Source organism: Diadema antillarum, unplaced genomic scaffold, assembly GCF_040938485.1.
Source record: "Diadema antillarum isolate AM-2024a unplaced genomic scaffold, OU_Dant_1.0 seq00001424_RagTag, whole genome shotgun sequence".
In the NCBI taxonomy this organism is placed as follows: Eukaryota; Metazoa; Echinodermata; class Echinoidea; order Diadematoida; family Diadematidae; genus Diadema; species Diadema antillarum.
The window spans coordinates 3,988-18,032 of record NW_027272176.1 but is presented as its reverse complement, the minus strand read 5'-3'; positions in this window follow the sequence as shown (position 1 = coordinate 18,032).

Sequence of the window (14,045 nt, the reverse complement as noted above, 5' to 3'; positions counted from 1 at the left end):
GTGACTATAAAGCAGAAACTTCAAAAATTCATAACTTTTAAATGGATTGTCCGATTTTCCTCAAACTCTTGCTGATCATGATGTGTTCTATAAATATTGCTGCATTCACTCAATCCACATGTCTCTGGAGGAGAACTTGTCCTTTAAATATTCTTGGGGTGACTGTGCCTGCAAATGTTGTTAAAGAATTTCTGCCTACAAGATTTCTTCCTCTTCACAGTTGTCCACTACACTGAATAAGGCGAGTAAGAAAATGTATGGTAGATTTCACAGTCCTACTCAAAACAGTCCACCCTATACAACATAACTTCCCCTGCAAATGGTAAAAGCATCAAAATGACACTGTAAAACTAATATCAAATGCCCACCCAGTATCTGGGAAAAGATACATGAATCAGAAAATTATTACCACCGTAGAATTCGTCCCACTATCCTCTTGCCCAGGAGACAAACACAGAAGATTTTAGCTCGGTTTTGAGAAACTTGCATTACATGGAAGCAACCCAAACAGTGATGTTTACATGATTTATGATGGAAAATGGTTGTGAAGAGAGTTATTTTGTAAGCCTTGCTTCCTCTTATATTATGCAGAGCAGTTATTTGCACTAAGCATTCAGAGAGAAGAAGTAAGTCTGTAAGTAACTGTGTTATGACTCCATCCACATAAGACACTAACATCATTATGAAGGTATGGGACTATCTTCAGTATGTCAATCCTATCTTGGAAACGAATAGAAATATTTAGTGGACCATCATAACCATCTCCAAATACTAGTGTTCTGTTTTCTTTTTAATGCAGCATATTTAAGTACCTGCTTGCAGAAACAAGCCACTGAATTGCAAGAAATATCAGACGAACACAGGCAAGGGACTAAATGATCATAAGTGCTCACTATAAAATTATTTGAAGTATGTCATTTTCGGGCAGTAAAAGGAACGTGATGGCTGAGGAAACTGGTATTTTATGAACATTACATGTGTAACATCAGGAATTCCTTAGGTATTCTTAAGACATATATCTCTCTATTAAGTCATGGGGGTGAAACCATGTTTGTGCGTGATGTGTTTGCTACCGAAGCGCGCGGTGGCCACGATTGAGGGAAAACACAAAATCAGTGTCATCTGCGTATTCTTCGCCAAACTGTCGCGTGAAGAGACCCCTCTATCCGCAGCAGCATATTATGTAGTATTCCCCATTTCCCGTAGCACAACGTTCAACCGCAGTCTGACGGATCGCAATAACACGAGACGTTCAAGCATGGGGGAAATTATTTGCACCCAGTCTGTTCAGAGTGCACAACATGAATGTTCTGTCTACCCTTTTCCTGGGACCAGGCAGCCCTGGGGCACGATGACCCATGAACTCATACATGGCAGTAGCAAAGTCTGCAGGGTCAGACGTAAATAACTGTGTGGTGCTACACTGTATACGTGCAACATATCTTTAGAATCGAGTCTTGATGTGAAATCAAGGGCTATATAACACCAGTCTGCCAACCCTGCTGCGCACCCGTCACGGAATATTTCTACATGTGAAGTGAATCACAGGAGACCAGATCACAACAAAGAATACCGTCTGGTCTGCTTTGTTCCCGATGCCACATTTATGCCTGCCAGCAAGCTCAGAAATATGTTCCGAATGTCTAGGGAAGGAGTGCACTGTGTATCCATCATATGAATGATGGCAGACAGCATGTTTCCCCTTTGAACTTTGTCTGGAATAATGCCATGAAAGAGGGGAGACAGGGTGAAGAGCACGGAGAGCCTATGGGGTTAGGACGATCACTCTGAGTTTGCAATGCTCCGTGTGCAGGGAGTCATGAGTCGAGGCGGGGAAAACATGCATCGAAGGCAGCCCCCGACGCCCACCTTCCAAAGCCTGCACATTGAGCGCCCCGATAAACAGGTATGTATGCAGGTAAAGGGCTCCCATTTGCACCATGTCTTGCCATGAGAGGGTCGGCCTAAGACAGCACCGACCGCTGTCATGACAGCCTTAACCAACATCACACAGAGCATGCTATCAAACACTTGTTAAAATAAAACACAAGCACAGAAACTACACTATTGGACTACCTATTTCCCAACGTCACTACACCCATTTCCCAATTCTACTACTCACCGTTGACACATGAAAAAAGAACAAATCCATGCCATGATGGGAACTGCTTGTATCCATGTGTAAATATGAAGTCAGCGAGACAAGAGACAGAGAGAAAAAGAGGCAACTACCAGTACTCCTGCAGTCCTGACAGCGTTTGGGGGGGGGGGGGGGGGGGGTAACTGTTTATCATTAATGTCACTGTCAGTGCTGTGTATCCAGTTCTGGAGTAAGACACTGTCATGTCCATGTCATGTTCAGAGCTATTTTGGGAAGTACTTGGGGTGCCGTGCATAACAACTATCTCTTTAAGGAGGCACCACTGCATAGCAACAATGTCAGCTGGATGTGAAACTAAACCATCCATGAAATTAGCCATTATATGGATTTTTCTCAGTATCCTCAGAACTTGAAGCATGAAAACCTCTTAGAGAGCAAGCAGAGGAAAAACCAAAAGATAGTAGGCGTTTTCACATCAGCCCGATAAAAATCCAAGCTCGAGATGTTTTCTTATTTCCCAAATCCGAAAATAGCGTGCTATTTCGAAATATCGGGCTGATATGAAAACGCCTAGTGTCACAGCTGATTAGGAGAAGCAGACAGGCATTCTAGCTCATCACTTTCTCTGGCTGGTGACCTTTTGACCCGCAGCAGAGATGATGTCATCATTTTCTTTACAGACTTGATGGGACGAGATAAAATGATATGTTCCGACATAAAGCCATTCGCCAATCAAACCAAAAACACAGCAGTTTCGACACAAAGCATGGAGCACAAGTCTAAATGAATTTCATTCAAATGTTGTCAATAACATTTTGTACAGATCACAACGCCTTCAGGCGGCGAGTCCATTCCACAGCAGACGAGGATTTCTATTGCGCTGCATGAACATGAAATGCTTTGAGATGTACATACCCCCACACCGCAACAGTCGAGATGTGAACTTCGCATGATTATTCTTGCACAAAATCACTCAATCAAGCTATGCGCCAAATTCACATATTGGATGTAACTGGCAGAGAATCATCCTGACAACAGGACAATGCAAAAATATACCACTCATTCTCTCTCAACAGAATGTCGTACAAAGACCCCTCCCCCCCCCCCCCATAAACATATCTGCACTATGTCTAGTTTGCCTGTGAGCCAATTGCTCAAAGTTCACTGCCGCGTTTATGCGAAATTTGCGGAAGATCCGTTAAATCTGACACTCGGGCGCATAAGCGCTGTGTACAATGGGGAGTATGAAACACGGACTTCATAGTTGGAATTTTTGCAGGATGCTGCCCACTGAGGTATGAGAATTTCATTTGTGTTGTTCATTTCATATGACATGAGCACAAATGACACAAATTGAGCCAAGGTGCATGTGATGCTTGGTAACATTTAAAGGGCAGAATGCCACATTGAATTACTTGATTACTATGATATGTTGTTGTTGTTTTTTTTGTGGTCACAGTGAAGGCATTAACTCTTTGCATTCACAAGACACAGATGCTTAAGAAACCCAAAAGCTCAATGATTCTGTTTTTCTCTTCTATGATACTCTCATTTTTATATTCTGTCCAATAAAAGATACCAGTATCTTTGTTACAATTTTTTATATACTTTAAAAAAACACAACTTTTTATGTGATGACAGTAAATGAATATAACTATCAACTTGACCTGCGACTAGCTCCTACATGGAATGTCTTTTCAATGACCCTGTGCAAAGCTGTATGCACACTACAACTCTGCTTTTGAGTTCCTTCATTCTTTCATGCCCACAGGAATACTCAAAATAATCCAAATAATAACGATAAATAACAACCCTACTTTGTCTATGGTCAATAAGATAAAAGAGAAACCACATACTGTGTAAATCATGATATATGTCACAAAACGGATTTGTCACTTCTACCTGAAAATGAAGAAAATTTCACCTGCAATTTAATCATTGTGACTGTGCTCTTCACACTTTTTTTTTTTTAATCAATGCTTCCCCTTTCGCAAAATGATAATTTCTGGATTTCTTTCCTGAAATCAGTTTGCAATGTAGCATTTTTTCTTTTCTTTTCCTTTTTTTTTACATATGCGTCTTTACATTAAAAAAAAAGAAGTAAAACATGTAATGACACAAATTTACACAAAGTGCAGGAAGCAAAGGAAGAACAGTTTTCTAATGAATACGTACCAGGTTCTGGGGGAGGGGGTGGGAATTTACCAGTACTGGTATGCACTGTAAAGATCATTTGCGCAATAAAATTTTGGCATCATTCTGTATGCTAGCTAACATACTAATGGTTCCAACATTTCTGTCAGAGTTAATAAATTTTGGAGGGATGCCCATCTTTTTACAGGATGCTATCTACAAAAATGTACCACGATGTTCATCTTTTAATTAATAAATTCCTCCTTGGTTTAGGTTCCGATGACACACACACTAATAGCTCTCTTTATTACCACTGTATCTTGGTAGAACCAACCCTACCTGGCCAAAATTTACCAGTACTGGTATGCACTGTACAGATCATTTGCGCAACAAAATTTTGGCATCTTTCTGTATGCTAGCTAACATAGTAATGGTTCCAACATCTCTGTCAGAGTTAATATATTTTGGAGGGATGCCCGTCTTTTTACACGATGCTATCTTAAAAAATGTACCCAGATGTTCATCTTTTAATTAATAAATTCCTCCTTGGTTTAGGTTGCGATGACACACACACAAATACAGTTCGACCTCGATTATCCGGCCTCATTTTATCTGGAAATCTCTATTATCCGGACGTGTTCACGCAGTGAAGGACTTTTTTTTTCATCCAATAATTGAGAAAAAACGGTGACTTTAACATCTTTTCATGAATCTATTTCACTAATTTCATAAGATGTGCATGATAGGTTTCTCAATATCTAATGAGGTAAAACATGTATGATTTTCACATAAAGAGATACTTTATTTTTGTGAAGAAGGGACTACAATTTTGCGCAGGCTAGCATAGATTACACCACCGTTGTGGGGTACGCTACCTGCCTAGCTGCCAGTGCACTGGGATGGTAGCTTGGATGGCAGCTGTAGGCCTAGACATTAACATTGTGCCTCCCATATCCGGCCAATTCGCTTATCCGGATGAGCGCCGGTCCCGACATGGCCGGATAATCGAGGTCGAACTGTAGCTCTCTTTATTACCATTGTTTCTTGGTAACTGGTTCAAGTAGCATACAAAAAGAAAAAAAAATGTGGATGATAGCTAAGTGATAAACATTTTACTTCTCTGGTCACGGGAATATCAATGATAATATTTCAAACTAGTGTACAATCCCTCACAAAATGCTGAGCACTTCAAACTTCAGCATTATGAGCTACTAGTATATCGCTACCATGCACTCATGTACACAGTAAGAAAATTAAACATTACAGATCATCACACATACAGACACACACACACACTAGTACTGTAGCTTGTGATCAAGACTGTGTTTTCTTCATGCAACTTCCTTACTTGCTTGTACTGTAGGACTGGGCAAAAATGTACTGGCCATACAAAAAAGCATGTATCCCATGTACATAAATGCACACACACTCACGAATGCTAAACACATTCACACGCTGCTAACATGCACACACATCCGCGCGCACACACACATGCATCAGCCCATACTGCATAGGCATGATGCATGTATACACAATCACACACAGGAATCACATGCTGCTCTGCTAGTCAAGTGCAATTCACAGGAGTGTACATGACCTCCCCATGAACTGAACATAATGTCCCTGAACAGAAGAAATGTATGGTTGCAACAGGATATAGAACAGCACTAAGAGTAGGAATATGATTCACAATCATTTCCCTCTCTTTTTTTTTTTTTTCTCTCTCTCTCCTTTACTAGTTCATACACATTTCTGGAATAGAACCTCTTTATGTAAAGAGAAAAAGGTCCCTGAACTTGTTCTTAACAGTTTATGATGCTGCCTCTCACGAACATTCTGGATTGTGTGAACCATCGTATGGTGGACAGGTCTACAAAGCAATACATTATTGAAATAGAAGACATACAGATTCACTTTCCAAATGCCACCTACATGAAAGCGAACTTGACTGTTCCCAAGAAGAAGAAGAAGAAGAAGAAGAAAAAAAAAAAAACCAACACAGACATAATCCACTGGGCCAACAATATTGTTTACTGTGACGCATTCTACGGATGGCTTGCACTCATATTAAAAACATATTATGTGGAAGCATACCGAATCAACTTTGTATACAATAGAAGTGACTCAAAGGTCAGTGTGCATGGAACCAAGTATAGGCCTGCCTAGCAAGTGATAAATATTCCCATACATACAATGTATTCAGACAAAAGTTTTGTGATCCCAAAGACTAGTACACTACCCATAACTAACATAAATGGCATGCAACTGACACCATACTATTAAATGTTCTGGATCTTTTTTGACTGAAGCCCTATTTATACTGCAGTCCTCGCACGTTTGCCCCATGCCCCTCCCACAAAAAAGGTCTAGCACAAGCACAGTATCGCAGTCCTTACCAAGGGTGCGTTTAGCTATAAAAGAATTCAGAGCCAGAATCAAGATCCTAAACGCGTTGGAGGCTTTTTTGGGTGATGAACAAATGCAACCGTGCTCAGGGGCAGATCCAAGAATTCTGTAAAGGGGAGGCGCCTTTACAAAATCAAAGAAGGGGCACATGCCCGCCCCCCGTTTTTTCCTTTTATTTCTTTTGTTTTAACAAAAAAATAAAGAGGGGGAGCACACTCAGTGCACCCCCCTCTGGATCCGCCACTCGTCAACTGTGACTCGTGAAATTCGCGAAAATAACACCTTATACATTGATTGTTACCCTTCTGAGATACATAAAAGTAGAATGCCCTTAACAAGAACAAAAATATCATAATTGGCAATTAATGTGAATTACAAGGTTGCTATGCAAGAAAATTCAACCAAATATTGGGGGGGGGGGGGGGGGTTACAGGTATTCGGGAGAAATGGCAGGATGCTGCATCGATCGCAATTTTCTTACTTTTCAAACGCTTTTCCACAGAGGACATCACAGGTTGCTGCAATTTGTTTGTGCGTCTACCTGTCCATATCTTTCTAGCTGTCTTCATAAAATTTTGTTAGGTTCTCTTCCCTCATTTAATATACATATCTCACTGGGACAAGCAATTTCCAGGATTCTGCATGCAATTGGCTGTCTTCGGCACGTTTTGTGGTTAATCCCATCTAGAGGCCCTCCGACACTGCCATCCCCTACTTCCATATCTTTACTGAGGACAAGACAGCATGGAAGAAAACAACAACAACACAACAATATCAATGACAATATATATATATATATATATATATATATATATGATTGTCACTCCGAAGTGGTTGATTATCCGAGTATCATCAGTCGGTAAACAAGTGAATCGCAATCAACTCCTCGTCGATAACCTGGTTTGCAAGTCATTGTTAATTCACCAATGGGGGATGAGAAGGGAGGAGAGACACGGCGAAGGGAATTGTCACGCACTTTCTACGAGTTATTGATGAACAATTTGGCTGCTTTCTTTACTAATGCATCACGATATATCATCACTCCCATAATCTTCACCACTTTGGAGAAAAAGAGGCCGACCTCTTTGCGTTAAAACAGCAACTTTGAGTGAACCAGCCTCAAATTTGTGTATGAAAAGGTAACGGGGTCATTACAAGGTAGAATATGGATTAGGCAAAATTTACATGAGGAAATTTCAATTACTCTGTTAAACGTCTCCAAATGTAAATATCAAAAGAACACAAAAAGCACAACCTGCTCTTTCTACAGTACATAAAACAGTGGTTATAGCTGTGAAATTTTTGAATAAAGACAAGATATTACTGTATTTCATGATATAAACCAACAGCAGAATTGCGAGGGCAATGGCATCATTGAACTTATTATTTGGCTGCAAACCGATATCAGTGTGGAATGAAAACATGAAATTTTAATTTCTGTAACTTCCGAAGTTACATCAATTTTTCATAAATCTTCCATCTTTGCTCATTGTTAAACTTTATATTTCACAGTCCACCTATTCATATATGGCATTGAAGGCATGGATCCTGTTTAAACATGTCAAGGCTCAGTTCGCGACCCACCTTTCATCTTTTGCGAGAGAAACAGTTTGCAATGTTCTTTCAAGAGTACTAGCTTCCTTTCCTACTTTATGAAGCAAATGGAAAGTGTTGGTTACATTTGGATAGTAAGTCCAACTCAATAACACTGCCTAGAATTGGTTCATGAACAATGATTGATAACATGGTAAGTGGGAAATTTTGTAACAAACCGCATTTCACCAAGTGCATACGTGCAGATGTCATTTAAGTATATTACATTAGTAATAGTAATAGTAAAAAGTGGCAGAGAGTCTATTTGATATTTCATTTTCTCCTGACCTCCGGTGGTTTGTGAGAGTACTACTGGAAAACCCATCATATCTTGAAATTCTTTACCTTCGAATGTTCTATGGTGTCCCACTTCCACTGGTCATAGAAAAAAGAATTGCAATGACAGTACCTGGGTAATTACGTGGAACCCCAAAGGTCACATGGCCTTGACAGGGAAAATGTCCTTTGGTAGGCAATCAAAATGTAAAAAGATTCTTTTTTTAAAAAATCAATTTCACAAAATTATGCTCTTGTGACCTCACTGAAATCTGAAATTTCACTTTCTTCTCCTTCTTCCTGTACTAGCTATTGACAAGATCCAGATCCTTTGTAGCAAGATTCTCATGACTAAGACATACATGCAAGTATGTGGTAAACCTTCATTCATACTTGATGGAAAAGGACTTTTGGGGAGGGGGGGGGGGGTTTGAGAGCCTGTGAATTTGTGCAAAACAACGACAGCAAAATTCACCACTATGAGGAAATATACATTCATCTGAAGAATTGGAAACCAACAGAAATGTTGAAGTAGAATATAAGTTGCATGTCCTCATATTTCAAACTGTTACTGTAAAACACAATATTTTCGCAGCATAAAATTTTCGTGAATTGGAGCCGACGGCTTTTTTGGTTGCCTCTAACATTCAATGTGCATAGTATAGACAAGAACTTTCACATGCATTTTAATTTCACGAATCTTGGCTCTCGCGAAATTAAAATGCACATGACATTCCTTGTTTTACAGTATTCTAGCAGCAAACATGTGCAAGTTGTCATAGGTTTGTTGAAGTGAACACTGAGCAGATCTTTTCTTGTTACCTATGGACATGGGTACAGAAATGTGACATGAGAATGTACAAAATCACAGTAACAAGCGTTGCATGAGAATTCACACAGAATGTGAGTCACCAGCATGCAATATTCTGATCATTACTCTGAGATAATAAAGCTCTTTGGTGCAATCTGCAAATTCACCTGATCTTTTTTCACGCAAAAAAAATACAGCATTATATTTTTCTTTAAAATTTGACATATGATTTGACATGCTGTAATTCGCAGTACTGTCATATCCTGGCCCAGGGTGTTGTGTAGTGCCACCTCATTTTTTAACCCGTTGAGAATGGGCTGATTTTGCTACAACATGTATCTCCAATAGACACTTGCCCGAGTATACTTGGTACTCGTCCTCATCTGGTTAAGATTGAATGTTGCACACTGTTAAACATGGTGACCAAATTTCTGCTATATGTGATACTGATCCCAAAGCCAATTCATCCCTGTTATGACATGTTTAATGTAATAACAATAAGAATGATATCCTTTTAATATTTTTTTCTGTTCTAGATATCTAATTATCATTTTGGACAATGATTTCAAAGAGACCATTCAAATCCGCAACTTCAGCCCAGGATTGCTATTTTCATCTGTGGATTGATAATGCCTAGTGCAGTGTACTGGTGCACCACATGCAGCAAAGCATTAAAGGCATAATTAACGTTCTTTTAGAGAGAGAGAGAAAAAAAAAACCCTCATGAAATTACAATATTTATCAAATGCATTAACACTCACTTATTGTTGTGTTAAGATTCCCACCACACCAAAATCTTCTTGCATAAAATACAAAAAATTACTTTTGGCCATCTATTGGTAACCCAGGGTACAGGGTTAAAAAATACAATAAGCTAGATTTTTATTTTTATTTTTTTTATTTTTATTTATTCATTCATCTATTTTATTTATTTATTTATTTTGTTATTATTATTATTATTTTTTTTTTTTGGGGGGGGGGGGAGGGAGTTCTTGTTGTTACTGCCCACCCCCCCCCCCCCCCAAATAGGGTACCAAATACCACGTTATTGGCACAAGGTTATGACTCCCATTGCAACAATTTGTGTTACTTTTCACTCATACTGTATATGAATAGGTGTATGTGATACATGGGCCACCTTGCTTGGCAGCAAAGGACCACTCAGCGTAATTCACTGCATTCAACCATGTGACCCCATGGTGTCTCCAAAAAGAAAAATAAAAGTCAGATTTTTTTTTTTTCATGATCTACAGAATGCTCTCCTTTTATGACTGTATTCTCAATGGCAAATTTTTGAGTTGCACACAAGTCAATGCCTATCCAACAAAGGTGTGCACTTTGATGTATACCACTATGACTGAGCAGTAAGTTACAAAAGAGAGAGAGAGAGAGGAAACAAAAAGAGAATTCTACCGTCGAAACTCTCAGGGGTAGAGGCATTTAGAAGTACCAGTAGAGGGCCCTGTTTCATAAAGCTGTTTGTTAAGTTATGCACGACTTTACGAACCACTTGAATATGGCAAGCCAAGTGGGTTTCCTAATTATTGTTAATTTCAATAGCTAAAGTTGAAATTTGCAGATGATCATGATTATTCTCACATGTTAACACGCATTTTTAATTAAAAGTGTATTTTTGCCCCAATGTAGATGAAATATTGACATACAGTCGTACTTTGTCAAAACGTAGGGGAAGAAAATGGGCACACATATTGGCAGTTCATATTCCAGTCGTTCGTAAAGTCATGCGTAACTTTATGAACAGCTTTATGAAACAGGGCCCAACTGATTTCCTCCTCATATGTATGTCATGGCAAAGTGTAAACACACGTGTGAAGTTTATGTAGACCTTGCTTCTCTATGTAGGAAAATCTTTCTTACTCACTCACAATACATACTGTGCAATATCTGAATACAAGTACTGTAAAACACGATATTTTCGCAGCATAAATTTTTCGTGAATGGGAGCCGATGGCCTTATTTGCAGCATAAAATATTTGCGAGTTGCCTCTAACATTTAATGCATATAGTGTAGACAAGATCTTTAGTGTGCATTTTAATTTTGCGAAACTCGGCTCTCGCGAAATTCGCGAAATCAAAATGCATGCGAACATTCCTCATTTTACAGTACAAGGATTAAGCTAACGTCACTGCTGCATCCGTCAACATGGACACCAGTGATATATCATATTTCATTATATCATATTATATTACCTGTATCATATCTCTTATCAAACATGGATTCCAGTGATGTATCATATTTTATTACATCATACTATATTACCTGCATCACATACATGTACATCTCTTATCAAATGCTCTAACTGTACAAAGATATATTTAGAACATCATATGTCATTGCCATATTCTTTCTAGTGATCCACATCTTATGCGCTCCGCTTTCCAGTTGGTTAGGCCTACTCTTTTCCATCGCTATATCAACTTTTGTTACCGTGGACAAACTATGCATTGGTCCTCTCATTATTTATTATATTCAGTCAAACATATATTTTGTATTATATATTATAACCGCTACTTCCTAAAGAACGTAAACAATTTAATATGTCAAATGTATACAGTGTATTATGTATTAGCTACGGTTGGATGGAAACAAAATGTGATATAACTGAATTGGACTAAATTGAATAGAATGCCATTGATTTGATATGGGCTTTATATGATAAATTCTACGGAATTAACCTCAAGAGTACAACACCACATAATAACAAAGGGAATTCTGGACCAATCAAAAGTTAGTCTGAATAAGTAAAAACATAAAAGTTTAATTTTTTCAGCAAAAACAGTGAAAATTTGATCACAACTGGGTAAAGATTTGAGAAGGCATGGGAAAATAAAATGAAATTTCAAGATTTTATGTACTTTAAACTAAAAAGTAAATGGCAAGTTGCGAGGCAATGAATAACATTGTGAACGTCACCTAAGTTCTCTTCATTCCCTTGATATGTGCCAATTGGAACGTAATATACATAATTCATATCTTGAAAAAGGTGATCATTTTCACTTGGCAACCTCTCAAACTGTACTGTACAAATATTTAAAATCATAGCATAAAAATAAATGGATTTTTTATTTCTGTGCCAATATCAAGCTTCTTTTTAAAAGGGGCATGTATTTTAGATTTTTTTTTTCCTCTCTCTGTCTCTGAACTAACGCTGTCATTCCAAACAGCTCCTAGGAAGCTGTATGACATTCTCACAGGACAAAATATGGCGTTTCATGAAAGCCAATTCTAGCCATGTAAAAAGTTAAATTTCCATCATTGTGCAATTTATCCATTAGTGTTTCTTCCAGAGACAAGATTCAGGAATTTTGCATCATGAATCTAATATGGGGGGGGGGGGGGGGGGGGGGAAGAGAATATCTTATGAATAAAAGTTGAGTGATAACTCAGAATATTTAATAATTCAGTGAGTTATCATTTCCATTCCAACCTACTTCCCCCTCCTGATTTGATTCAAATTGATTTGAATGTTTCATGAACTTCAAAAATTAATTTTCCCCCGCTTGTGATGTTTACTATACATGAATATGAAATTAAGTTTCACAAACCATTCTCAAATTATCATTGACATTCAAAGAGTCATCAACCTGCTATATCATGTAGGGACCTTCTATAAACTTTTGTCAGGGCCATTTCAGTAGTTGTATATCAAATACTGAGTAGGTGTCGAGATCCTCAGGTTTTCTGATCCTCATTGGGTGCTTTAAAAAAAAAAAAATATGTTGCTATGGTGAATGGTATATGCCTCTGCCATATTGCATTATTCTCCCATACGTCTGTTGTCTTGACAGTATGAAACCACAGTTTCACATGATTGGCAAAACACTAAAATGGCATGTTTGAAAGTTTGATGGCTCTAACCCAAACATGTTTAGTGTTTATATCATTCCTTGAACCAGATTTCATTTTGATGGCTGAACTGTTTTAGAGAGTAATTAATTTGGGAATGTTAGCATTTTTACTTGACCTTTGACCCTTGCCCTTTGACCCCCATAGCCCATATCTTTCTTCAAATGATATTCACTAACTGGTAATATCCAATTTTCCTGACAATACTTTAAAATATTTTCAAAATATGGGAAAAAGTGACATTTTATCAACCTTTGACCCCATGGCCCAAATCTTTCTACACAGAATCATTGTGCAATAATATATGTATTCTTACTTGAACTTTTACCCTATGGCCCAATACTTTGCCTAGAGAATATACCCTAAGGTTCAAGCAAATAACTTCAGGCATTGCAGAGATAAGGGGAAAATAGTGAAATTTTAAGGATTTGACCTTGACCTTTGATCTTGAGTGTGTGCACCCTAAGGTTTATAGGCACAACTTTGTCCACTCATACATACATATGCCATGTTTCATTTGGATACCTCAAACAGGTTGTAAGTTATGGTGTCCACAAAGTCGATAACGGACGGAAAGACGGACGGACGGACAACCCGAAAACATAACGCCTGTGGCATCACTTCATGGTAGAAGCATAAAAAAAAGCAACTCTCCAAAAATACTTTAGGCCTATCCCTCAGTGAAAACACATCATGGCATCTGCAGCTAAAAATGAATTAAATAAACTGTTACTGTTCTGTAACTCATATGCGCAAACACACACACAATGTACCACATAGGCCTACACGGCATGTGAACTAAGCCCGAAGCCCTTACAAATGGCTGCACCGAAGGCTGAATCCCTGCGAGAGGGTTA